Source organism: Megalopta genalis, chromosome 4 (genome assembly GCF_051020955.1).
Source record: "Megalopta genalis isolate 19385.01 chromosome 4, iyMegGena1_principal, whole genome shotgun sequence".
NCBI classification, from domain to species: domain Eukaryota; kingdom Metazoa; phylum Arthropoda; class Insecta; order Hymenoptera; family Halictidae; genus Megalopta; species Megalopta genalis.
This window is the reverse complement of record NC_135016.1, coordinates 17,573,402-17,599,189: the sequence shown is the minus strand read 5'-3', so window position 1 is coordinate 17,599,189 and position 25,788 is coordinate 17,573,402. Positions and strand designations below refer to the sequence as shown.

General features: G+C 41.8%; 1 protein-coding gene across 9 annotated transcripts in view; it reads left to right on the top strand.

Moving 5' to 3' along the window:
* kug (FAT atypical cadherin kugelei) overlaps positions 1 to 25,788 on the top strand; it is an 811,192-nt gene that overhangs the window by 226,760 nt on the left and 558,644 nt on the right. The window lies entirely within an intron of this gene.

The window sequence follows — 25,788 nt, the reverse complement described above, 5'->3', positions numbered from 1 at the left end:
GTTCGCGCCGCCTCCGGCGAATTAGATCGCGCGAACTACATAGTGCGTTCTCCCTGGCCTTCGTGCTCGTCGCTGCTCCGCTGAAATGTTACCCGCATTGTGTTCGATGCGGATGCTGAGACTGTCTTTCGGTTGAAGCGTGCGATCGTTACGCTAAGTCTGGGATTTATAGAAGTATCCGCGTTGTTCCGTTGGCGATCCTTAATACAGTAATGTCTCTCCAATTGACGCAGAGATTGTCCGCAGAAATGGACAATTTGGGAAGAGGGGATACGATTATTCGAGCATTGTGGTTCTTTTTTATAGTTACGAATTGTCAACAACTATAAGAACGAGCTGCAGGGCTCGAATAATCGTATCTCCTCTTCCCAAATTGTCCATTTTTGTGGACAATCAGTCAGAGCGTCAGTTATTATATTATATTACAGTAGTAATATAGTAATAGTAATTACTAATAAATAGTATAACTAATAAATAGTATAGTAATATAGTAATATAGTAATAATATAGTAATATAGTAATAGTAATTACTGTACAGTAATATAATATAATATAGTAGTAATATATAATAGTAATATAGTAATATAGTAATAATATAGTAATAGTATAGTAATATAGTAATATAGTAATAGTATAGCAATAGTATAATAATATAGTAATATAGTAATAATATAGTAATATAGTAATTACTATTACTATATTACTATATTATTACTATATTACTATTATATATTACTACTATATTATATTATATTACTGTACAGTAATTTTTCCCAGAAATGTTCCGAAGTCGGAACTGAAACCGGCAGATCCGAGAATACTGAGTCGCGATTTATCGAGCCTTGCGGCTTGTTTTTATAGAAACCAGGATAAAAATGATGATTTAACTTTTTTATTTCTAATTTTCATTTAGAGAGACATTATTATATCGCATTACACCGTCCTTAACCGCCCTTGCGACTTCGCGTCCAAGGGAGTACAGTAATTTCTCCCTAATTCGCGCTGAGATTGCGCACGAAAATGGACAATTTTTGGAAGAGAAGATACGATCATTCGAGCCATGGGTCTCGTTTTTATAGTTATTGCCAGTCGGTAACTATAAAAACGAGCCAAATTTCGGGTCGCTGTGAATTTTCCTGTGCTAGTCCTACGCCTATGTAATTCATTGCTACGTTGATGCTAAGGGTCGACGGAGTCGGTCAAGGATTTTTGCCGACTGCCCCGAGTTTTTATGAAAGCGAGCCGCGTGGCTCGAGAAATCGTGTCCCAGCGCGACTTAGTATTCTCGGATCTGCGCGTTTCGATTCCGACTCCAAACATTTCTGAGAGAAACAACTGTATTCCGGTTTAGATATACGTTTCTTAGATTTTGTTCTGATTACTTTCAGAGCAATCCCTAAACTGTTTTCTATTGGTGCCATCTTCAGTCGCAAGACAGCGGAGTATCACTGATAACTCGTCACCTAATCGTTTCATTTCCTCTATGCACAAAACATTATACATCAGAAACGAATTGAATTAATTTTTCTTTCGAATAATAATCGTGGAATGAACTACTGGATTACGATCCTAAATAAAATTGCTGCTGCTGCAAAAAGATGATATTAAAAAATGGCATAAATGATGACACGACTGCTATAATATTCAAATTTATATGCCGCATTATTATGCATTCGATTCTATGTAGCGATTATGTTTGAAAATTATTATGCGCTTTAATTTGATTTACATCGACGTGGATGACATAACATGCATTATACATATATATCTCTCTTCGTACTCGAGGCGCCGAGGCGCCATTTAAAAACAGTTGCGTCATGTTTCAAAATAATTGTATCAATCAAAGCTGTTCATATTTAAAGAACTGCCGGAAGCGTAAACGTTGCACGAGTCGCAAAATTCGATTTCATATGTTCAAAATGCGCTAGATTATATAAAATGGAAATACCATGGGTCGGATAAACTATCATAAATTTTGCGTTAATTTAGGTTCGAGTGCAAAGGGATATAACTACTAAAACACGGTATTCCGAGCACACGGACGAAACACGTGACCAATCAATATTTGAATGTCAAAATTAGTTTAAGACCAAATGGAGTGCCAAATTTCGGCTGCTCGTTAAATTGTTTACCCTCCTCGAACGTGTTAATGGAGCTTTCGCAGCGATGATAACGCGGGACGGTCTCGTTTTCTGTTTCAGGTGAGCCGCTTTAGATCAAGAGCGAAATTAGGCGAGAGTCGGGCGCCCGTCGCCGAGGGCCGGGCGCTTCAATAGGCGACGTCTGTCCGACAGAGCCCAGAGAGCCTGCATCGATTGCGCCACGGTACGAGAGCCGAATTCACGAATTTCCTCTGTAGTAACATCTTGATTCCGCCATCGGAGTTTCGATCGCGGTTACACAAACGTGTCCCCTCGTGTAGGCTTGGTTTACACGCGATAACGTGCGCCGACGACCTCTCTCCGAGCACTATGGGAATGGTTGACCAAGTCTTTGATTCCGTTCCGTAAATACACCCCGAAACGTGTTTGTCCCGGTAATGGTACAGTCGTCGTATTCACTAATTCACCCGACTACCGTTACCGACCACGATTATGGCTCGTAAGCATCGAAAGATTATCGAGGATCCGATGCCGATACCTGAATGCCCGGTCGTTTTGGTTACGGAGAGGAGCGGTCGTCGAGCGTTCGACACTCGATTCGCATCGAAAGAATGGACGCTTCTACGAGCCACTGATTACGAAGTTTCGCGGCAATCTTGATAGATATTGTTTATTAACCCTTTCGGTACGGGTGTCGACTATAGTCGGCAGCTAAATGTCTCGCAATCCGAAAGTAGGGGGTTCCTGAGGTGATTCGAAGCAACTTTTTCCTTTGCAAAAATGTTCTCCGAAGCATCGTTTACGAGTTATTGACGAAAAACACTGACCAATGAGGAGCGAGCTCGCTCGGCGCTAGGCAGCCGAGCCAATAAAGCGGAACTATGCTTCGTACGCTCAGCCGCCGCGCGCCTGCCGAGCTCGTCTCTCATTGGTCAGCGTTTTTCGTTAATAACTCGTTAACGATGCCTCGGAGAAGATTTTTGTAGAGGAAAAAGTTGCTTCAAATGATCCGAGGAATCCGCCATTTCCGGATTGCGAGACATTTTCGGGTCACCCTGTATAATCGCTGTTCGCGCGACGATCTGTTAATAGAGTGACATTTTCCTTCGCTCTATGTAGTTCAGTTGGAGATTAAAACGATAGAAGAATCGACGAAAGAAATGCAATGTACAGTAAATGGACAATTTGGGAGGAGGAGATACGATTATGCGAGCCTTGAACCTGGTTTTTATAATTGTTGACAATCGACAACTATAAAAATGAGCCTCGAATAGTCGTACTATTCATTTCATAGTACAGTAATGTCTCCCTAACTGACGCTCAAATTTTGTCTAAAAATGAACAATTTGGAAAGAGAAGATACGATTCTTCCAGCTTTACAGCTCGTTCTTATAGTTGTTGACAATTCGTAACTATAAAAATTAACCGCAAGGATTGAATAATCGTATCTTCTCTTCCCAAATTGTCCATTTTTGTAGACAACTTGTGCGTCAATTAGAGAGACATTACTGTACTTTACTAAGTTCTCTGTAATTGCCGCTCAGATTGTGCAGAAAAATGGACACTTTGGGAATTATTATTCGAGTCTTGCAGCTAGTTTTTATAGTTATTGACAATTTATAACTACAAAAACAAACCGCAAGCCTCGAATAATCGTATCTCCTCTCCCTAAATCGTCCATTTTCGTGCACAATCTCTGCGTCAATCGGAGAGACATTACTGTAGAGCACTAAGATCGAATCGCGACTGAAGGAGAATGAAACGAAGGAAATGATGCGAAAGAAATTTTGCAAATTGCACGGAGCGACATCCGATAACTTCGAGACGATGTTCGTAAAGGTTGAGAATCGCTGAGCAATCCCGACAATGTTCCTAGCGAAATCTGCCGGGTAAGTCTCGTCGAGTCCGTTAGGAGTTACAAACGGGCAACGCGATTATCTTCCCTTCTTCCGGCCTCTTCTTTCCGAACTGGATCCCGTCAACACACGATGACACCGCTTTCACTCGCGGTTTGCTCGCAGCATCGCGTAGCTGCGCCGGGGTCGAGGGGGAAAAAGGAGATCGCATCGGGGTGCCCCGATGATCGAACGAACTCGCGTAGACGGGATTTTCGTTCGGGTTTTCGACGACTTCGGCCACTTTTCGACAACATTATGCTAACTCCTTGGAACCCGCGCCGCTTTCGGAAACTTTGCTTTTAGCCAGGCTCGACGACTTTCATTCGACGCGCCCGTGCGCGCGCGCTCGGAAAACACGAAACAGCTTCTTGACAAGTGGATGTCGTTTCGCGGGGGGAAACTTTAATCAGAAGTTACACGCAATTACTATCGCCGAGTTCTGAACAGTAAATTACCCTTACCGAGTTAATTCTGTTTGCGCCCTCGACAACTTTGCATCCGGTTGTCCCATATGAAATACTCGCTTCCCTTGAATTTCGCGATTAATTTGTGTACCGCAGGAGGCGAACTGCCTCCTACCGTTTTCACAGGCGGCCCGATCTTCTGCACGCGACCAGAGCTATTTTTGTGTGTCCAAAGACGCGAAACAAATATTAAAGTTGCAGGTGAAAATCATTTATTTATTTATTTATTTATTTATTTATTTATTTATTTATTTATTTATTTGTTCATTAACCCTCAGCGCTCCGTTGGCTCCGCCTATGGAGACATCCGTCATTTGTTCCGTAAATCCGAAGGCTCTGCTGCGAAGCCCAATATTTTTAGCACGATTACACCGAAGATGATATGTTTTTGTCGACGTTGGCAATTTTTATTTGTAGCGAAAACGTGCTTGGCGTGTGTACCGTTATGATTAAAACATTTTTTGCCCATTTTTATACTTAGCAACGTGAAATGAATAAAATCAAACGCTTTCGCAAGGACGTGTAATCTTTTCCGCTCAAAATAAGACCTCCTTTGTCTCAGGCGCACCGCTCCAAAAATGTGTCGGAGTTGCTGGTAGGTAGCACTCGAGAGAAACGCGCGCGTGGAGCGCTAAGGGTTAAATGGAAAAACCCTTTGGAGCAGGAGTTACAGAGTCAGTTGCAGGTAGATAAAGCGCGAAGAGATTGTTCTTTAAAGATATTGAACAGCATTTGTTGAAGTTAAACGCTTCACAATAGTTATTCGCATCGATGAAGACGCGATCTCTACAATTCTGTTCGAAGCTCGAAGAAGAAATCTTTTCATCGTGTTTACTGAAAAAGATAAAGATCCTAGATAGATCATTAAATTCACCGTTCTCTCGTGCTCTATTTTAGATGCTCGTCGATTGTTATAATAATAAGAATATTAACGCGCCATGTAATCGGCGACGCTGCAGTTCGACCCTGCTTACGTAAGATACGCTAGAATTGCATAATATCGATGGTATCGCCGTTAAAATTGAAATTCACGGGTATCTCGGATAATGAGACCGTCCCTATCTCGTCGAACGAGAAGGTTTTCGCAACATGCTAAATTCAATCGAACGTATTGCCTCTTAGCGGTTGCATAAGGAACGCAATGGAGCTTCCGCGCAACTCGTTCGGTGGTTTGCAACTTGATATGAAATTCCCCCTTTGTAAGCGAAATCGGTATTCCCGATAGAAGGACATCCTACTACGTGGTTCGTCAATAAATATCATATTGAGATGTCGTTTCTTTGTTGCGCAACCGATTCTTTCCTACGCGCTCGTCAAACCTGATGGAATCTGAGGCTCTGTTACAATTTGGTTGCGGTCCAAATCCTGGTTATATATATATATATATGGCTATATTTTATATATTATATTATATTATAGTTATATATTATATTATATTATATTATATTATATTATATTATATTATATTATATTATATTATATTATATTATATTATATTATATTATATTATATTATATTACATTATATTACATTATATTATATTATATTATATTATATTATATTATATTATATTATATTATATTATATTATATTATATTATATTATATTATAGTTATATATTATATTATATTATAGTCACTTGGTCCAGTTTTGAAAAAGTGATGGCGTTTTAAAAGATGTACGAACACTTTCGTGGGCCACTGTACGTATCATAAACGAAGTTTCGCTGTAACAACGAATCTCTTCGAATTAAAAAAGCCTCGAAAACGAGATCTACGCGACTGCAATCGCGCGAAATATACGCTAACGATCGCGTTGACAATGGAATCGAAAGCCAAAGGGAAAGAGGAATGCGCTTCAGCGTTCCAACGGTATTCACAGCTGCGGCAGTTCGTCGAGACAAGAAGAAGCGGAACATCGCGTAGCTGGCACTCTCTCGAATTAGCATGCATAATTTGTTTCAATTATTCGGGCCCGTCCAATTTGAAAAGCTCCAACGATTGTTGCGGCGGGAACGGTAGCTCGCATATTAGTCGTCGGCGGTCGGAATTAATATTCGATGTCGGAAAGAATCAACCAGCCCGCCGTCCGCTTCGTTATGGAAATTTCCGGGCGAGACGCAGCCGCTAATAAATCCACAAAGCGACGATACAACCCCCGATCACCGATCCGTTGTATTAACCCTTAGCGTTCCGAAGGCTCCGCTACGGAGACATTTGTCATTTGTTCCGTAACTCGGAAGGCTCCGCTGCGGAGCCAAATGTTTTTAGCATACGTTATCGTCGGCGTTAGCAATTCTTATCTGTAGTTGAAACGTGCCGAGTCTGTACCATTACGATTAAACCATTTTTTGACCTTTTCTATGGTCAGCAACGTGGAGAAAAATAAATGTTACGATGAGAATTTAGAGCCGAGCGATACCGAAGACGTGTTTGAATTTGAAGAGTTGAAAGACATTGTGGAAGACAGTGTTGGTTATGATCCCGACACTTCGAGTAGTAGTAGCGAAATTATACCACCAAAGAGACGAAGAATGAGAATTATTGAAAGCGAAAGCGAAGATTCGTTACAAGACTTGGACGAATGGCGCGATGTTACGGAAGAATTACATATTCCGGATAGAATACCTTTTAGCGTATTGCCACGGGTCATTGGACCACAAGTTCCTACAAACATCGAACAGCCGATACGATATTTTAAATAATTTTTCACGGACGAATCGGTAAATGAAATTATAAAGGAAACCAACGACTACGCGGGAAATGTTCTAAACTTGAAAGAAATATCTGGTAACTCTATTTGGCGCAGCGAATACTGTAACACTTGTCCAAGTAAACGCAGAATGCGCATGGGAGATTGTTACCAAAGATATCGCACCATGGTGAATTACAAAATTGAAAATTTATCTTTTATTTACAATAGGCAAATGTATATTTATAAAATCGATAAAATCAAATGCATTCGCAGGGACGTGTAATCTTTTCCGCTAAAAATAAGACCTCCTTTGTCTCAGGCGCTCCGCTCCAAAAATGTGCCGGAGTTGCTGGTAGGCAGTACTCGAGAAACGCGCGGAGCGCTAAGGGTTAACAATTAGATCCGGCGACGCCCGCGGCTTCGGAGGCGCGTCGGAGACACGGCGGAAACGCTTGCGTAACGGCCGCGGGCCGGCGCCGATCCGATCGCGGGTAAACAGCCGAGGCCGCTCGTCGCGGAATTACACGCGATCGCGGCAATTTGCGATTTCCACGGCGGCGGTCGACAACGGAATACCCGTTAACAGCTTCTCGAGTCGACGCCGATTCCATATTAAAGAAGGCAGGTCCAATTAAAGACCGAGGAAAAATACCGGCGGGTTTCCAGAGGTGTTCCCGGTTCATTAGGGTAGACTGGTGGACGGACGGTCAGCTCTCGCCCCGGTGAATTAAATTCGTTGGGTCTCGCCGGCGCGTCGTTGAATCTGCAAATGAGGAAGCCGCTACAGAAATCTTCCGCTTTCAGAGAAATATGTATGCATGTGTCTCCGGGTTTCCCGCGGTTTCAGTCAATTTTTTGATCATTCTCTCGCGGTCTAAATGCAGCTTGGTTCGCTAGAAAGTGAATTACTCGACGGGTTTTCCGTACGAGTGACAAATTATGTTTCTCCCTTCGGACGTAGTTTCGCGGAAATGGTTCGCGGAGCGACCGTTAAACTGCGGATCCGCGTGCGAAATAAAAATGTTGGGCATCGATTGCGAGAGGCAAAATATATCGAAGAAACTAAACGATTTATAGTAATGTCTCTCTAATTGACGCTCAGATTGTCCACAAAAATGGACAATTTTGGAAGAGGAGATACGATTGTTCGAGCCTTGTTTTTATAATTCTTGATATAATCTTGATATAATTCTTTTTATAATTTCTCAATCTTCGCAACTATTTGCTTACAAACTCAAAGAAAATTAAGGAGAATTTATGCACTGTTCGTTCATTCATTGTAAGTACATACAATATTATCTTCGTCAAGATTATCCAAATAACCCACTAAACTTAACCATTAACAATTATTAAAATAACCTATAACCCATTTCTCTCGCGAGCTCTTCTCGCGAACTAAAAATCCACTCTAATTTCCGTCACATAAACAGAGCGTGTAGCAGCTCCTGACCCTTTTCAACGACGATGAATTTCGTGCCGCGCCCTTCGAGTGGCTGTTACGCACTCGAACCACCCCCCTCGTCCCCCGAAATCGCGGAACTTAGGTGTCCAACAGCCCCGGGCGAAGAGCTCTTGGTCTAAGGACACGAATCAATTTGCGATCTGCGGTTGGTAGCTAGGCCCCCATCCTAGGCGTCGTTGAATGCTGTTCACACCGAGAAACAAACATCATTGTCCCTGCTAATGGGTGGCTATCGTTGCGCTCGAGCGGCGTGCGCGCGCGCGCGAGGAACACAGAGGGGTTGGCCCGGGTGAAAAGCGTTAAAGAGTCGGCGAATGGACGTAGGCAGACGATTGTTGATTAAATATGAACCCCGGGCGAGCGAGCGGGCCTCGCGATTGGTGCTCGCAGGCGAACCGGTAGCCGCGGCTCTCCATTTAACAGAGGGGGTCGCGCATCGTGCGGGGGCCTCGACCGGCTGAAATATTCAGGGCACGCGCAGCTGCCGGCATTCGCGCGCTGCACGTATGCCGTTCGTCTTATCGCGACCCCCGAAAAACAGCTCGTCCGACGCGATGCCGGGACCGCTGCTACCCCGCGAAAATTCTCCGCGGTCACGTCCACGGCCGGCCGCGACGGAATTTATGCTGAATCGATCGGAACCAGGACGAAGGAAGACCGCAGCGTCGGCCGAAAATTAATCCGCGGTTTTCGCGTCGCCGGCGGAATTATGACGTTCGTCGCCCGCCACGAATCGGTCGAATCTCTCGCCGGGGCCCGAAAAGATGGCACATTTTCAACCGTTTGCACTCGAGAGGCGACTCTGAGGCGGCGCTAAATATTGCTATACTACTTTTTAATAATCATTGCAAGAGATTCGTTTATAATTAATAAAAGAAACTGCAATCTAGTCGCGATGCAACTGAAATTGCTTTGGACTTGCCGAAAGGTTCAATTTCATGTGCATAAATCGCAATAAATTATGCATGAATTCAAATAACTTCAACTGCAAATCATTGATACTAAAACTCTAGACATTTTTTCCAACCGAAGAAGATTTTTCTTTGCTTTCTCGATTTTTATTCGCTTTTACATATGTAAAATTGAACACTTATGTAAAAGCGAATAAAAATCGAGAAAGCAGAGAAATCTTCCTAGCTTGGAAAAAATGTCTAGAGTTTTAGCGTGTAAAATTTAACACTTGCTTATCCCTCGCTTGAATTATTTAGCAGTTTATTGTAAATAAGAACAGATTCAGCGACGTAAAAACTGCTTGAATTTACAGTTACGGTGAATTTCGACGGCGCCTCGGAGTCGCTATTCGAGTGCAAAGGGTTAATCCCACGGTGCCCCAAAAAGAGTTAAGACAGCGAGCGAAGATCCTGTCACCCGTCGTCGACCAGAAAGGCTTTATTTTTTTCGTTGATCGACGTGGCCCGATCTTTCCGGCTCGATTTCCTACCGGGAACCGTCGATTTACGTGGTCGCCGGTCGTCTGATAACGGACAACGATACCCCGCCGAGCACGGATACCGATCAAACGTGCGAACGACGACGCGGAAAAAACGAAGGGGATACGACGAGTGTAACTTTATCGCGAACGTGTACCGACCTCGAAGCCTATTGTACGGGTTTTTAAACCGGATCTCGGGATACGGGGGAGACTCGTGAGGTTTCCGTGAAATCCGACGCGACCGCGTTTTGCTCGTTACACGCAATTTGGTATCGAGAGGGTTTTATTGGGTTGGCAACTAAGTAATTGTCGATTTCAGTTATAGATGTCTCTCACTCCCATTTTTATGATATCCGTAAATGTTATATTATAAAATTATTATTATTATTATTATTATGTTATTTTTTATTATCCGTGAACGTTAGCAACTGGACAAATTGAATGCAGCGGTCAAGGAAAAGCGACCAGAATTGGTCGATCGTAAAGGTGTCATTTTCCAGCAGGACAATGCTAGGCCGCACACGTCTTTGTCCACTCGGCAAAAATTCATGGATATTGGTTGGGAATCGATGTTACACCCACCATATAGCCCTGATCTCGCGCCATCGGATTACCACTTATTTCGATCCCTGGACAACTCCCTTCGTGGTAAAACTTTTAACGACGATGACGCTGTAAAATCTCGCTTAACTCAGTTTTTGGCCGAAAAGGATCAGACTTTCTACGAGCGTGGAATTTTCAAGTTGTCGGAGAGATGGCAAAAGGTCATCGAACAAAATGGAAAATACATTACAGATTAAACTTCGTTCCAAGTAAAAAAATTTTTTATTTCATCGAACAATTCGGCAATTACTTAGTTGCCAACCCAATAGTTGCCGCGCGACTCAGACGGTATTAAAACGCTGATTTAGGAAACTTTCACCGCCATGCTGTTTCGGTACTACCCTGGTTCAACTCGCATATTTTGTGTGAAATCTACAAATTTTTTCGGGGTATCTGCTTCCGTTTTGGACAACTTTTAATTCGTTCCTCGACGATATATCGTGCAAGCTTCCTAATTTTTTCAGAGATCTAACAGTCATTTATCGGATCCCGCAATTTTTTCGTGGGAATAAAATATCTTTATTAATATTAATATTAATATTAATAAATAATTATTAATAACTAGAATATCTTTCGAGATCGTATAATTTTTTCGCGAACCTATAAAACAATTCTGTAAAACCGAGGATATTTTCGTACTTTCTAAAAATATCTCTTGAAACCACCCCAACGTTTTTTCCATTTTGGAAGTATTTTTTTAGACTGCACAAGCTGTTTGTAGTATTATCGAGGTATTTTCTGAACCTCGCAATATTTTAAACCCGCAAGTATTTTTTATAGCGTGCAATCTTCCCGCGATTTCTACATTTAGATACTATTATAAATACTAGATACCATTTTCCAAAAGTTAATATTTTCTTCGTAAGTCCAACGGAGTTTTTTTACGGGTCCCACAATTTTATGCAGGTCTATAAAAGACCCCCGTAGATTCTGCAACTGTTTCGTACCACCTCCACATATTTTTTTACCATTTTTCGTAATCTCCACAATCCTCTTACAGCCACTACACATTCTTTTTTCCATACTCATAAAACTACTCCGTAGATCCCATCATTTTTTCATGCCTTCTGCAAACATTCTCTAGATCTACAATTTTTTTTTCCGCGAGCCGTAGAAGAGTCCTTGGAGAGGTCCTTGCAAAAAGTTTTGTAGGCTCGTAAAACGATTTTACGGGGTCGTACAATATTTTTCGCGGGGTTTAACACTATTTTATGAAGCCTAGCAAATTTCTGTGGCCTCGACATTCATTTTACGGGATCCGACGCTGTTTCGTGGACCTCGAATAAAGTTCACGTTCCAAAGTTTCTCCGAAATTATTATTAGCCTAACCCCGTTACCCTTTAAAATGCGGCGACTAAGAGACTTCGCATTCGCGCGGCGAATGAAACGAAAGAAGAGGAATTAATTCGCGAGAAGCTCGCGGCGTGTTTATGCATTTTTCAGGAGAAACGGAAACGCGTGAGCAGCTCGTTCATTCGGTTCGCCCAGCTGCCGCTGCCGAAACCAATGTAATTAAAAAAAAAAAAAATAAGAAAAACCGTTCCGAAAGCGTTGTACTTTCTTCGACGTGCCAACGAAGTGTTTCCTCCAAGATCGTCCGATCAGGACGCGGAGAATCTCCGGGCAGAAGAGTCCGCCGTGTCGTCGCGAATCGATAGAGTAGTTCGGGCGTGTTTGCGACTCGGACAAACGTGCAAATTAGGGGGTAGAGAATCCTTTCTTCTTTCACCGCGCGCCGTCTTTCTCGATCTCCATTTTACAGGGCGCCGGAATGTTCGCCCATTTTCTGAGGGACAAGCACGGTCCAACGGCGCGCCGAGAGAAATCCTGTCCTCGCGGCATTCGAAAGTTCGCATTCTTCTTCTCTTCTCGATTTAGTGTCTGTAAATGTCAATTATGTCTTGTCCGGGCGTTCGCATTGAAATGCGAGGAAAATGCCGGACGTATTTTCTATCGGTTAACATTGTAATGAAACGGAGCGCGTTTGCTCGCTCGCTCCATTATGAAATGCTCGTCAATATATATTTTACCGTCGTCGTGTATCGTTATTCATATTTGCTGGAATTTGAAATTGTTTATTTGCTAATAATACAACACATATAATAATATAATAATATAATAATAATATAATATATATAAAATAATATATTATATTATTATATATATATAATATTATATTATATTATATTATATTATATTATACTATATTATACTATATTATAATATATTATACTATATCATACTATATCATACTATATTATACTATATTATACTATATTATATTATATTATATTATATTATTAATTATATATATATATATATATATAATAATAATAATAAATAATAATGATTAAAAAAAGCACCTAGCGGATATATAATATATAATACGTGCACGTGTGATACAAAATGTACTTTATGTGAAGAAGAGTAACCGTATGCGAAGTCGCGGAGATACTGTCTGACTGATCGTCTTCTAGGCTGCTGAACGCCTCTGTAGTCCTCTGGGAAGTGTCTTGAACTGGAACGTGCAGTCCTTTTATACTAAGTTCTTTGGATGCAATTAGGCTGCCCCCTCCACTATTCCTTTAGGTAAATTCCATGTAAAAAAGCGTCCTAATATGTATACGTGTTTCCCCGAGAAGCTCGGGCTTGTACCTGCATTTATTGCCCTTATGTAGACATGTATGTGTGTGTGTGTGAGTATCGTTGTATATACGAACAATATTTAGCGGCCGGCACTGGAGTTTCATGGCGAATTAAGCCTCTTTATGATCGCGATTACGGAGACTTCGGAATCCACATCACCGTTGATGTTGTTCGCGGTTTGTGCAACGTTGCCTAAGCAACACGCGTGGCGCAGCGACTAATTACGACGGACTCGCAAATAAGATATCCTCGTTAACATTGCCGCGAGAAACTGTGTCGCATAAATATTTGAATACGCGCGCGCGTATGATTCGCGTTGGATTCGTTCGCGCCGCGGACGCGTGTTACAGTTGTTTCGATCGGCCAAATTAATTTCATATTAACTCGTCGACGCGGAATTAATTAATTATGCGGAAGCACCGCTAAGTTTTCGTTGGCGCGCGCTCCTCGGAAAATCGATGCCATTCGCTCCGCCCGAATATGAGCCATTACCATCCGTTCGACGTTCCACTTCCATTTCAATCGTCAAATATTTTCGTTCCCCGTCGAACCTACCGCGACGAACCATTTCCTCGGGCAAATGCGACTCTTTGGAAACTTGATCGCATAAACGATTACACACTCGAGATCATTTGTCGACGCTCGCGAGAGCGAATTACCGTTGTAATCGTCGATTCTCTGCAACAAGTATCTCTGTGGGAGTACTTTTCAATTCGCGAGTGGACTGCGAAATTCTGTGCAAGTTCAAGTTCAATTTTTCAGTCGACTTTTCCCAGCGTCAATTTTGTTGAAAATTGTGCGCTTCTTCGTTCGCCAGCATTCACAAAGATAATTAGAATCTTTTTCGCTGACGCAAAAGGCCTGCAAAAGTATCGAAAAATGAAATTTGAAATTTTTGAGAATAGCGATAGGAAGAAAAATCGCGAATAAACTCTGAGACGGAGATGCTGTTTCCGTCGACGCTGTCGACAGAAATCGACAAAATTCTCTGTCCGCGATGCAGCGTCGGAAAAAAACAGCGCGCCGCAAATTTCGTCGAGGCCATGAGAGAAGACCGTAGAGCAGGGGTGTCAAACTCGCGGCCCGAGATGAACATTTTTGCGGCCCAGTCAATATATCCGACGCAAAGTAAAAATGAAATAGAAATAGTCTCGGCCAATAAAATTTCTCCCGAAATAGGAAAGATAGTATATCAGAGAAGAGAGATGTCAAGTATCAGGACGTAAACAATAATTTAACTTTATATAAATATAAATAAATATGATAAATATTTGTTTCTATGAACATTGACTTTTTTCTGCGGCCCACCTAAAGTTAAGCATTGTTTATTCGGCCCAAGTTAGCTATTGAGTTTGACACCCCTGCCGTATAGAGTGCCTGAGGGCTAAAATGCTCTAGCGAGAGACACCGGCCAGCGATAAAACATCGCGATCGCTTAAGGACCGAGTAATCCTCTTCGTAGGTGCTCCTAATAACCACGGCAGAGACAACGATCTCGTTACATAACCGCGTTTTCCCATTCATAGGTGAATAGGTGCGGGCCGGTCGATGAAGGGTCGATTAACATAACAAGCTGTCGTTTGTTCGCGTCCTAACGGAGCACGGCGTTATCGGGGCCATCGTGATAAAGCGAGGGCGCCTAGGTAAAGGTATCGCTTTCCCCTCGCGCTAACTTAACCGGGACAGAGAGGAGGAGCGAGCGAAAATTCGAGACCGACCCGACGCCGAAGACACACCGCCAAGTGACTTCGAAACGCTGTTACCGCTAACGCCGATCCATAGATCGCCTCCTCGACTCTGCGCATCTGTTCGCTCGATGTTTGCCACCGTTTCATTTTCGGTATCCGTACATCTAAGCTGCCGAGATCTACGATACGTATTTTTTACATTTTTATCCAAGGATCGGATAGAAATAGTTAAAAAAGAAAACGAGAATTCTTCATTTCTTCTGACATTACAAGTAGACCAATGTCTCCCTAACTGGCGCTAATTTTTTCCTAACGACGATTGTGCACAAAACTGGGCAATTTGGAAAGAGGAGATACGATTATACGAGCCTTGCGGTTTATTTTTATAGTTACGAATTATCAATAATTATAAAAACTAGCTGCAAGGCTCGAATCATCGTATCTCCTCCTCCCGAATTGTCAATTTTTGTGCACGATCTGAGCGTCAATTAGGGGAACATTACTGTAGTTGGAATATTAAAGAAAATGTGTGGGATAGAAATAAGAATCGCGTGTATATATAAATACAGTGGGTGTCGAAAGTATTCGTACAGCAATCGATTTCAACAAAAACATTGTAGAACTTTGTTTATTACAAAAACGTGTTAACGAAAAAGATGTGTACATATTCTTTGAAATCTTCAAAACAGATGTCATAAAAAAGAAATTGTTTATTTATATTCTTTATGAAACTATTAACGAAACTCTTGAATATGGATGAAAATACACGCGTAATAAGTATTCGTACTAATTAGTATTCATACTAATTCGTGTTAATGTATGTGTTAGCGAAGAACGCGAGGTACGCGTGCGTGTATGTGTGTATGTGAGAGAGAGAGAGAGAGAGAGAGAGAGAGAGAAAGAGAGAACGATTAGGTATGAAAGGCGATGAGCGGACATACTCGTGAGAGAGGGAGAGAGAGAGAGAGAGAGAGAGAGAGAGAGAGAGAGAGAGAGAGAGAGAGAGAGAGATAGAGAGCGTAGCGAAATAAAGATTCGGAATTCACATCTATGCAAGTTTTTATTATTTTGTCTTAATCAATTCCTGAAACCAGAGAATCCCTAAATATTACAGTCATCGCACAGTAAACAAGTACCTTCAATATTTAACGAGAATCGGCCCAGTTCGAAAAAAGTTATCGCGTTCGAAATGGTATCGGAATACTTTTCGCCGTAACGAATTGTCCGTTTAGCTTGTTGTTCACAACAGCCGGATGGAAATACACGTAATGATAACGGAAACAAGAGAATGTTTACCTCCATTCCAGTTATAACTTGCTGAAGATACACACGCTTGGATTCCCTTTCATCGCGCACTGTACTTTTAGAGTTTATACATTTCGGGCTGGATATCGCGTTACCGCTGTGCGATAATTTAATTATGCAGTTGTTTATAAATATATATCTATATATAAACAATTGCATAATTAAATTATATATATAATTATATATTATAATATAATAATATATAATTATAATTATATTAAATTTATTATATTATATTATATTATATTATATTATATTATATTATATTATATTATATTATATTATATTATATTATATTATATTATATTATATTATATTATATTATATTATATTATATTATATTATATTATATTATATTATATTATATTATATTATATTATATTATATTATATTATATTATATTATATTATATTATATTATTATATTATATTATATTATATTATATTATATTATATTATATATTATATTATATTATATTATATTATATTATATTATATTAGAGGCGTTGAAGCACGAGCACACATCGCCGAATTTAATTTCATTTCGTTTCTTTCTCGATCCACAAGTAATTCGATCGCCCGTTATATTACAAGCTCGTGGGCATCGGCCTAGTTTTACAACACAAATAAATAACATAAATACGGTCAAAATAACAGGCATCGTTTATTACAAAGCTTGCATAACTGCGACGGGGCTCGGCTTGCGTTCTCGTATTTGCCGCGCGCTCGTTGTTCCGATAATGCAAACATTTATGCGAGCAATACCGCGCGCATGCAAAAAACGTTCGTTCCTTTTTCGGATGCTATCAATTAGAATGTCGCTCGCTACTTAACGAGAAATAAGTGCACGGTGAACTGTGATCGATGCGCGCGATCAACGATCTAATCGATCTGCGCGAGGGTAATCCGAGATAAATGATAAATCGCACAAGGAATATCTCGTGTAATGTTAGTTACGGATGAGCAAGCTTTATCGTCGTTCTATCATTGATTCCTCGGCGTACACGCGTATATCTTAACGCGTGTCACGGTTTAACGTCCCGTTTAATTAGTCCGCCACGTGTTTCTATTGTGTTTAATTGAACGTATCTCATTCGTTCGCCGCCGCAAGTTCTGTCAATAAGCGTCACGCGAAGACGAAGCGAAAGTGGATCAAGATCGAGAAACGGCAGAAAGAAAGAAAAATTCAAAGGCAATTAACGCTTCGAGCGCCGCGTCGCCCCGTCGCTCGCATACCATTGACACTAATTTCGAACCAGCAGCTCCTTTGAAATTCATTCCTATCGCAATATGTATGTATATCGAACGAATTGAATGCTACCGGGAGCTGTACACTTTATGAAGCTAATACGGTTCAATTTTAATTGTCTAGTTTCGGTACCGTTATTAGATCGAATCGCGCTTCGACGGCGCGATTAAAGGCGAACGGCGCAAGAGAACGGTGCGCGAAACGCAAATTAACCCTTGAATGCATGATTTTTTGTTTTGAATTTTGAAAAATCGTTTTTTCATAGGAATGTAGTCGTAGGTTACGCAGAAAATAAATAAAAAAATCTAGGTAATAATATTGAGTATTTGTTTTGAAAATAAAGTTGTACGTAGACTTTTGGCAACGATATGCGTTTATTACTAAAATTATTGTAGACGTGAACAAACGGTCATGTATTTATATTATCTATTAGTATAGGAATTCTCACATTATTTATAAATGAAATGCGGCGAAGCAGTTGCGATTTTTGTTGTGACACAAAGCAATTAGATAAATCACTCCTTTATAGGAAACTCGAAAAAAGAAAATATCTCTCCAAGTAACACATCGAAGGTTATCACCCACCACGTTCAAATGTCAAAAAACATATAACTTACTCGCCAAAAGTAATGTCAAGTCTTTTATTTCACGCATGGTCTATCGTCTATTGTTATCGACGTGTGTTCGGAAACGCGCATATACTCAGGTTTTTGAATCAAATTAAGTGGAACTGGAATGTGGACAATTGGCAACAATATGCATTTAAGGGTTAAGTCAACGAACGACACCGCGGTGCTATAATCGACAGTTCTAGAACGATCCCGCGTTTCGAGCGTTTCGAAAAATATTCTTTCAAATATTTCTCGCAGCGACGATTTTCAGTCGCTGACGATAACAGGTACTAATTCTTTGCAGTCGAAGCTACTTGAATTCGAAATCCGAAACACATTTACTGATCCACGATATCTCTATTTTATATAATTTATTGCGATTCGTGCACATGAAATTGAGCCTATTGGCAAGTACAATGGAATTTTAACAGTTCTTTTTTAAATATAAAGGAATCTGATGCTCTTGCAATGATTTTGAAAAAATAGTATAGCGATTTCTAGTGGCGCCTCAGCAGTCGCCACTCGAGTGCAAAGGACTAGCTTAAAAATAAATAAAAATAATATAATATAATAAAATAAAATATATATAATATAATATAAATAAAATGTCCGATCGACGCTGCCCGTTGCAAGACTACTTAAATTCGAAATCCAAAACACATTTTCTGATCCACAATATCTCTATTTTATATAATTTATTGCGATTCGTGCACATGAATTTGAGCCTATTGGCAAGTACAATGGAATTTTAACAGTTCTTTTTTAAATATAAAGGAATCTGATGCTCTTGCAACGATTTCGAAAAATAGTATACCAATTTCTAGTGGCGCCTCAGCAGTCGCCACTCGAGTGCAAAGGACTAACTTAAAAATATCGGTCGGTTAAAATGATCACGGTCGTGTGCAATGCTCGAATATTTCGGGGCACAGATAACATTGGCCCGTCGAACTAACTGCAGAACGGCAGCTAGAAAATCCTGGTAACATATTCGGACACCGGAACAACGTACGGTCCGGCGCGTATTTAACTGGAATTACGTCATCGGCAAAGCCCGCCGGACAGCGAAAACGTTTGCTATGTATAATTAATCGATCGACCGATCGATCGATCAGCCCGTACATAAAATCGCGAAACGGGCGGCGAAGGAGAAAAAGGAGAATAACGACGCGGTATAGCGGTGCGAATACAAAGGGGCGGAGGTGGGTGGGAAAGGGGGACGCGTTTCGTACATGCGTGTCGTGCAGGTGGCTCGGCGCTCGTTTTTATATCGGGCCGGGTGACGGTGCACGGGAACGGACCGAAATGCGGATTCAATGCGTCCTATACTCTTCGAGGCCAACACTTTGTGATCGCCGATTAAATACGCTTTATCGAAGAATAATTGCGACCGAGAATATTGACCCTGTCGGATTACGAATGCACGCGCGCGGAACCCGGCCGTATGCACCGGCGCGCTCTCTGCACCTTCCGATCTGCAGCGGGTCCCGTTAACTGTTCGAATATTATTTCGAACGAGAATAATTTCCTCGAGAAAATAGAAGCACGAGTTCGCTGAATACAGCGAAGTCTCCCTAATTGACGTGCGAATTGTGCGGAAAAATGGACAATTTTGGAAGAGGAGATACGATTATTCGAGCCTCGCACCTCGCGGCGACTCGATACTGGCTTGAAATTAAAGCGGAAAGTACGTGCTTTGCGATGCTGTAAACGGCGTTGCACGAACAAATTTTTGCAGCTCCGCAGGGGGCGTTGAACTTTACACTGTTTCGGTATCGCGAACATGTCCTCGGATTTACAGTACGATCGCGGGAGTGCGCGATATTAAAAATTCGGATACGGTATCGTAAAGTAGAGACTTCGAGCTTTAATTTAAAAGGAAAGTCATGATTTTATGACAGTTTTTAACGGAGTTACGGTTGTTCAAAGATCGACGATTCTTCGGCCCAAAATTAGCGATGCTTTAATCTTGCTGTCGAGCGAAGTTCAGTGAATTCCCCGCAATTTTCGTTCAGCTTGTAAACGAAAATTGACAATTTGGGAAGAGAAGATAGTACTATTTGAGCCTTGCGGTTCGCTTTTATAGTCACCGATTGCCAACACGATATAAAAAACAAGCTGCAACGCTAAATAATCGTATCTCCTCTTCCAAAATGGCCATTTGTCTGCACAATTTGGGCGTCAATTAGGGTGACATTACTTTGAATAGAAACGGTGGAGCAAATTGATCCCATTTGCGTGATTCTTTTCATTGTTTTTACCGTGCAAATCTAAGCTAGTTCAGTTCTCTTTAGTCATTGATTGCTTGGTTTTGTATACTTAACCCTTTGCAATCGAGCGGCGACTTCACAGCGCCACTAAAAATTGATATACGATAATGTCTCCTTAACTGACGCTCGGATTGTCCACAAAAATGGACAATTTGGGAAGAGAAGATGCAATTGTTAGAGCTTTGAACCTCGTTTATTATAGTTACTGAACGTCGACAGCTATAAAAACGAGCCACAAGGCTCGAATAATCGTGTCTCTTGTTCCCAAATTGTCCATTTTTGTGGATAATTTGAGCGTCAATTAGGGAGACATTACTGTAAATAGAAGCGGTGGAGCAAATTGATCCCATTTGCGCTATTCTTCTCCATTGTTTTTACCGTGCAAATCCAAGCTAGTCGAATCCTTTAGTCATTCGATTGCTTAATTTTGTATACTTAACCCTTTGCACTCGAGCAGCGACTTTAAGGTTAAAGAGTAAAGCTTTTAGACAATTTTAATCAATTAGAACTGCGGTGGAAGCGCACGCTGGACGTTGCTTCTTGCACCTTCGTCGTCTGTTTTTCCAATCGGAAGTTGATACGATTCGCTTCATGGTTCGCTTGTACAACAATTTCATCGGAATTGGTTAACATTGCCACGAGCCGCGAGCAACCGGAAACGGTAAAATTCGCGCGGAGAAAGTTGCTTGAAAACGTTCGAATCGTTTCGTCCAATATCGGAAAAGTTTGCCGCTGTTAACCAGCATCGAAGTATTAATAGGAGTTATTGCTTTTTGTTTTGTTTTTTTTTTTTAACGGGAATGGAGATCCGTTAATTTCCAACGTCGCACCATTATCGATAATGCGAACGGGATGGCCGTCGAATTGGTTTTACGTTTTACGTGCAACGATAATCAGGATATCCGGTTGCTAATTCATTGTCATGCATGATTGCCAATTAATGCGGTTACATTGTATGTAAATAAGATAATCTATTGTTAATTCTAATATCTGTTTGAAACGAATGGGCTCTGGTGTACGTATCCGATTACGCGGAATTATAATAATGCCGGCTGCGCCAATGGAACAGTTGCAATAAACAGTTGCAACCAGCGTTCTATTTTTCACGAAACGGTCGCAAATCTCTCTCTGTAATCTTGTTGGAAATTTCTAAATGCGGCGCCGCTGCGCGCCGGATAAATCCCGAAAGAAAATGTCCACGGAAGGATTACGTCAAGATTATGTCGAGCGGTTTCGCGAGTCGAATAAAACTTGTCCAGAACCAGCTAAAAAAAGTCCAACGGAGCAAATTGCAACGAAACGCGGGCAGCGCATTAGACGATCACGGCGGACGGTCACTTCCGGTTCGGTTCTGATGAACCATTAAATTGAATCTCGAGGGTAAAAATAATACTCATCGTTCCTAATTCGGCGCGTACACGAGCGACGGAGAAATGATGCGGCAGCTGCCGCAGCGTAAATACATATAATTGTGATCGCGCAAATGGTCCGAGCGGCCGGAAGTAATGACGGTACTCCGCTTTGTTAATAATCTTTCTTCGGCGTCCCGCGTCCCTTCTCCGTCGCACGAAATCGCCGGTTGCGCTCACGACGGATTCCACCTTTTCCCGCGGGCTCGCACGAAACTTGCAACTAATTTCGACTTAAAAACCAGCGACCGCTTCTTGCTTTTCACCCTTAATTCGCGGGCAGGCCGCGCTCCCAAAATAATCTCGATCATTACGAACGCGGAATCCGCAATTTTCATACGCTGTCCCGGATTTCTCTGTCGTTCTTTCGGTAATCTCTTCCATTTCTGCTCTCGGTCCTGCAATTTTTCGTGATTCTCCGAAAATCGCGCCGATGAGGCGGAGGTTCGTTGAAGAGGTTCGCGAAAGGTTTCGATGCATCGAGTTTCAGTTTCGAAGTCTTCGTAAATTCCATTCGAGAATCAGGATTCTCGGCTTCTTCTACGTCTATGCATATTTATCGGTATTTAATTGCTGTGGAATTACAGTAATTTCTCCCAGAAACGTTTGGGAGTCCGAATCGAAACGCGCAGATCCGAGAATACTAAGTCGCACTGAGACACGATTCTTCGAGTCTCGCGGCAGCATGCCGGTGTGCATAAATACCGGTGTATATAGGGTGTCCCAAAATTATGGTTTTTCCGGGAAATGTGGGGATCCTTGGATTATTTGCAGCAACTTTTTCCTTAGCGAAAATGTTCTACGAGGCTTTGTTTACGAGTTATTATCGAAAAACAGTGACCAATCAAGGACGAGCTCGGTTGGCGCAAGGTAGCCGAGCCAATCAAAGGATCCGGGCGTCGACGCGCTCGTTGGCTCTGCCGCCTCACGCCAATCGAGCTTGCCTCTCATTGGTCACCGTTTTTCGTTAATAACTCGTGAACGAAGCCTCGTATAATATTTTCGCTAAAGAAAAAGTTGCTTCAAATGATCACAGGAACCCCTCAGTTCCTGGAAATACCATAATTTTGGGACATCCTGTATAAATACATAGTAATGCTAGAATAAAACCGATGAGTTAACTTTTTTATCTCTAATTTTTTGCCACGATTCAAAGGTAATTCGTAGGCCACGTGACACGATTCGAAGGAAATTCGTGGGCCACGTGTCACGATTCGAAGCCAATTCGACGGCAATTTGAAGGCCACCTGACATGATTCGAAGGCAATTCGGAGGCTATGTGCCACGATTCGAAGGCAATTCGTAGGCCACGTGACACGATTCGAAGGCAATTCGGAGGCCACATGCCACGAAAATAGCTAACTGGTTAAGAACTTAAAGAGATTCGACATGCCAAAAAGTATTAAAAGTATAAAATTAATCTTTTGCACTCGAATGGCGACTCTGAGACGACGCTAAAAATTGCTACACTGTTTTCAAAAGAATCTTCACATTATAAAATCTATTTTATTATCAAATTATTCGATAAATCGACAAATAATAGAAGTGTTCTATAATCATACACGTTCAATTTCACGTGTATCGAATAAAAACAATCGCAACAACTGAAAATATTGTAGGTTGAAACAAAAGTCTTCAGTTTCGAGTTAAAACAGTCTCGAGTGCAAAGGGTTAAATAGCGTTGTCGCAAGACGCCGGAATATCAGGCGTAACTGACTTCAATGTCTCGTTCCGTACGGTCTCCACGGTAAAACGTCGCTCGCGAGCGGGAGCAGCCGCGGTTTATCTCGATGGCATGTATCAGGGAAACCGATAAAAATGCGAGCTGACGTCGTAGACGGTTGTTCCGAAAATTTGTGTTTCCTTTACGCGGGAGCCGCGCGCGACTCCGCCGCGAAATAGTTTCCATTCTCGACACGAAAGCCGAACCGGGGCGCGCGGGGGACGACAGACAACGCCGATGAAGGCATACAAAGAGGAAACATAGGCCGTGCGCGATGTCTCGCGGCGGATCCTCCTGGAAAAATGCGAGCGGTGCGCCTCGAATTACGCCCAATCCTATCCCCGGCGAAAAGCGGGAAATTGAAAAATGATAGACGCGCGGCCGCCGCCGGGACGACGGGGGCCGCAGGAATTTAATATCCCCGTGAACGTCGCCCCCTTTATCCCCTCCCTGTGCCCCTGTCTAGGGGCGACTGGGGCAAAGTTAGGCCAGAAAACTTTGGAAAAAGATATAAGACGGTTTCTTTGGCGAAAATATATGGGAACAAAATTAAATTATGGTTGGGTGTATTTTCGATCTTATGGCAGCTTCAAAATTGCGTGTGAACGGACGAAGTCGTTAGCCCTCTTTGCCTCGCGCATGGGGTAAAGTGGCCTCGCTATGGGGCAACGAGAGTCTGAAAGGAAAACAGGATTTAAAGTTCGAAATTAAACGAATCGACTAATGAAACTGAATTAGTTATGTCGAACTGTTTAACGCAATTATCGCTTTGCAAATAAGAATAACGCTTTCAGACACTTTTAGATAGCTATATTTAATTATATTTTTTGAGGTTAACACGTTCCGTGCCACGTGTTCCACCGGTGGTACACGCTTACATGTTTATTTAATGCGCTGAGAAGATATTTTATGACAAGTTTAGAAACGATGAATTAATTTCCACCAAAAGAATGAGCCATGTAAGTTTGTTTTATTACTATATATACAATAATTAATAAATACATACAATATATCGATTTCTACAGTATCAATTGGCCAGAATGAAAAGTCATGTTAAGAAACTATGGTCGAGAAGCGTCGAAGTTGTAGATCGATTTCAGGCGAGTTAATAAAATTATATTAACCCTTTGCGCTCGAGTGGCGACTCAGAGAAACCGCTGAAATCGTTATACCGCGCTCCAAGATCATTTTTATATCAACAAAGTTCAGATTGAACAAATTCTTGAAAGCGTAACTGTTGCACGAGTCACCGGAAGACTCAATTTCGTGCGCATAAAATACGCTTTGTCACATAAAATAGAAATACTATGAGTCCGAAAAATTATTTTCAGATTTGCAGTTAAAATGGCTTCGGCTAAAGGGTTGATACTTATAGAAAGCATGGAGGGGGCACGCGGATAAAGATTTCCGATGGAACATCGAATAACATAACTTATTCGTGCAAATTACAATTTCTAGAAAGTTATCGGAGGCGCTGACGCTTTATCGCATTATTTATTAAATAAAAGTATCGTTGTAATTGAACGGATACGATTATCGTTGCACCGATAAATCGATCCGGACGTCAAATTTATATTTTCGCCGATTGGCAAACGACCAGCAGGTATCCCGCGTCGTCGATAGCCGAGATTGGCTCTCGCGAGACGGCAATCATTATAAATAACTTAAGGGAAGAGGGGCGGAGGGGGGCAGATCGAAGAGAGAGAAAGAGAGTCGCCGCGGCACAATGGGGTTTTGCGAGGGGAAACGGCCGCGATAAATAACCGGGTAATAATAAAAAGGGATCGGATCGGGCATCGAGCAGTTTCAGAGGAGCATTTATTTCTTCGCGAATGGAACGAATCTTGCGGTGCCCATGGACAGACAATGCGTTCAGGGGAGAATAGGATCACGGGGCCCCGTGAAGCCGAGACGCGAACTCGCTTGGAAAATCGCCGATGGAAACAGTGACTCACCGCGGGACCAATCTCATTCGAAACGGAAGCTTGGCTGCGAAGTACATACATAGTCGTCGCTACGGTTTCGGTTCTACGGTCGAAACTGACGGATTTAGAATTGTATTTAGAACGATTCACCGACGTGCCGTTGGCTTTTAACGGCTAAATTGAATTCTATCTTTCGAGCCGGCGTTCAACGTGCCATTAATGGAACGTTTATCGTTAAATAGCAATTAAATGGCAATTAAATGGCAATTCAATATTAACCGTTTGATTGCCACTGGATAACGATAAACGCT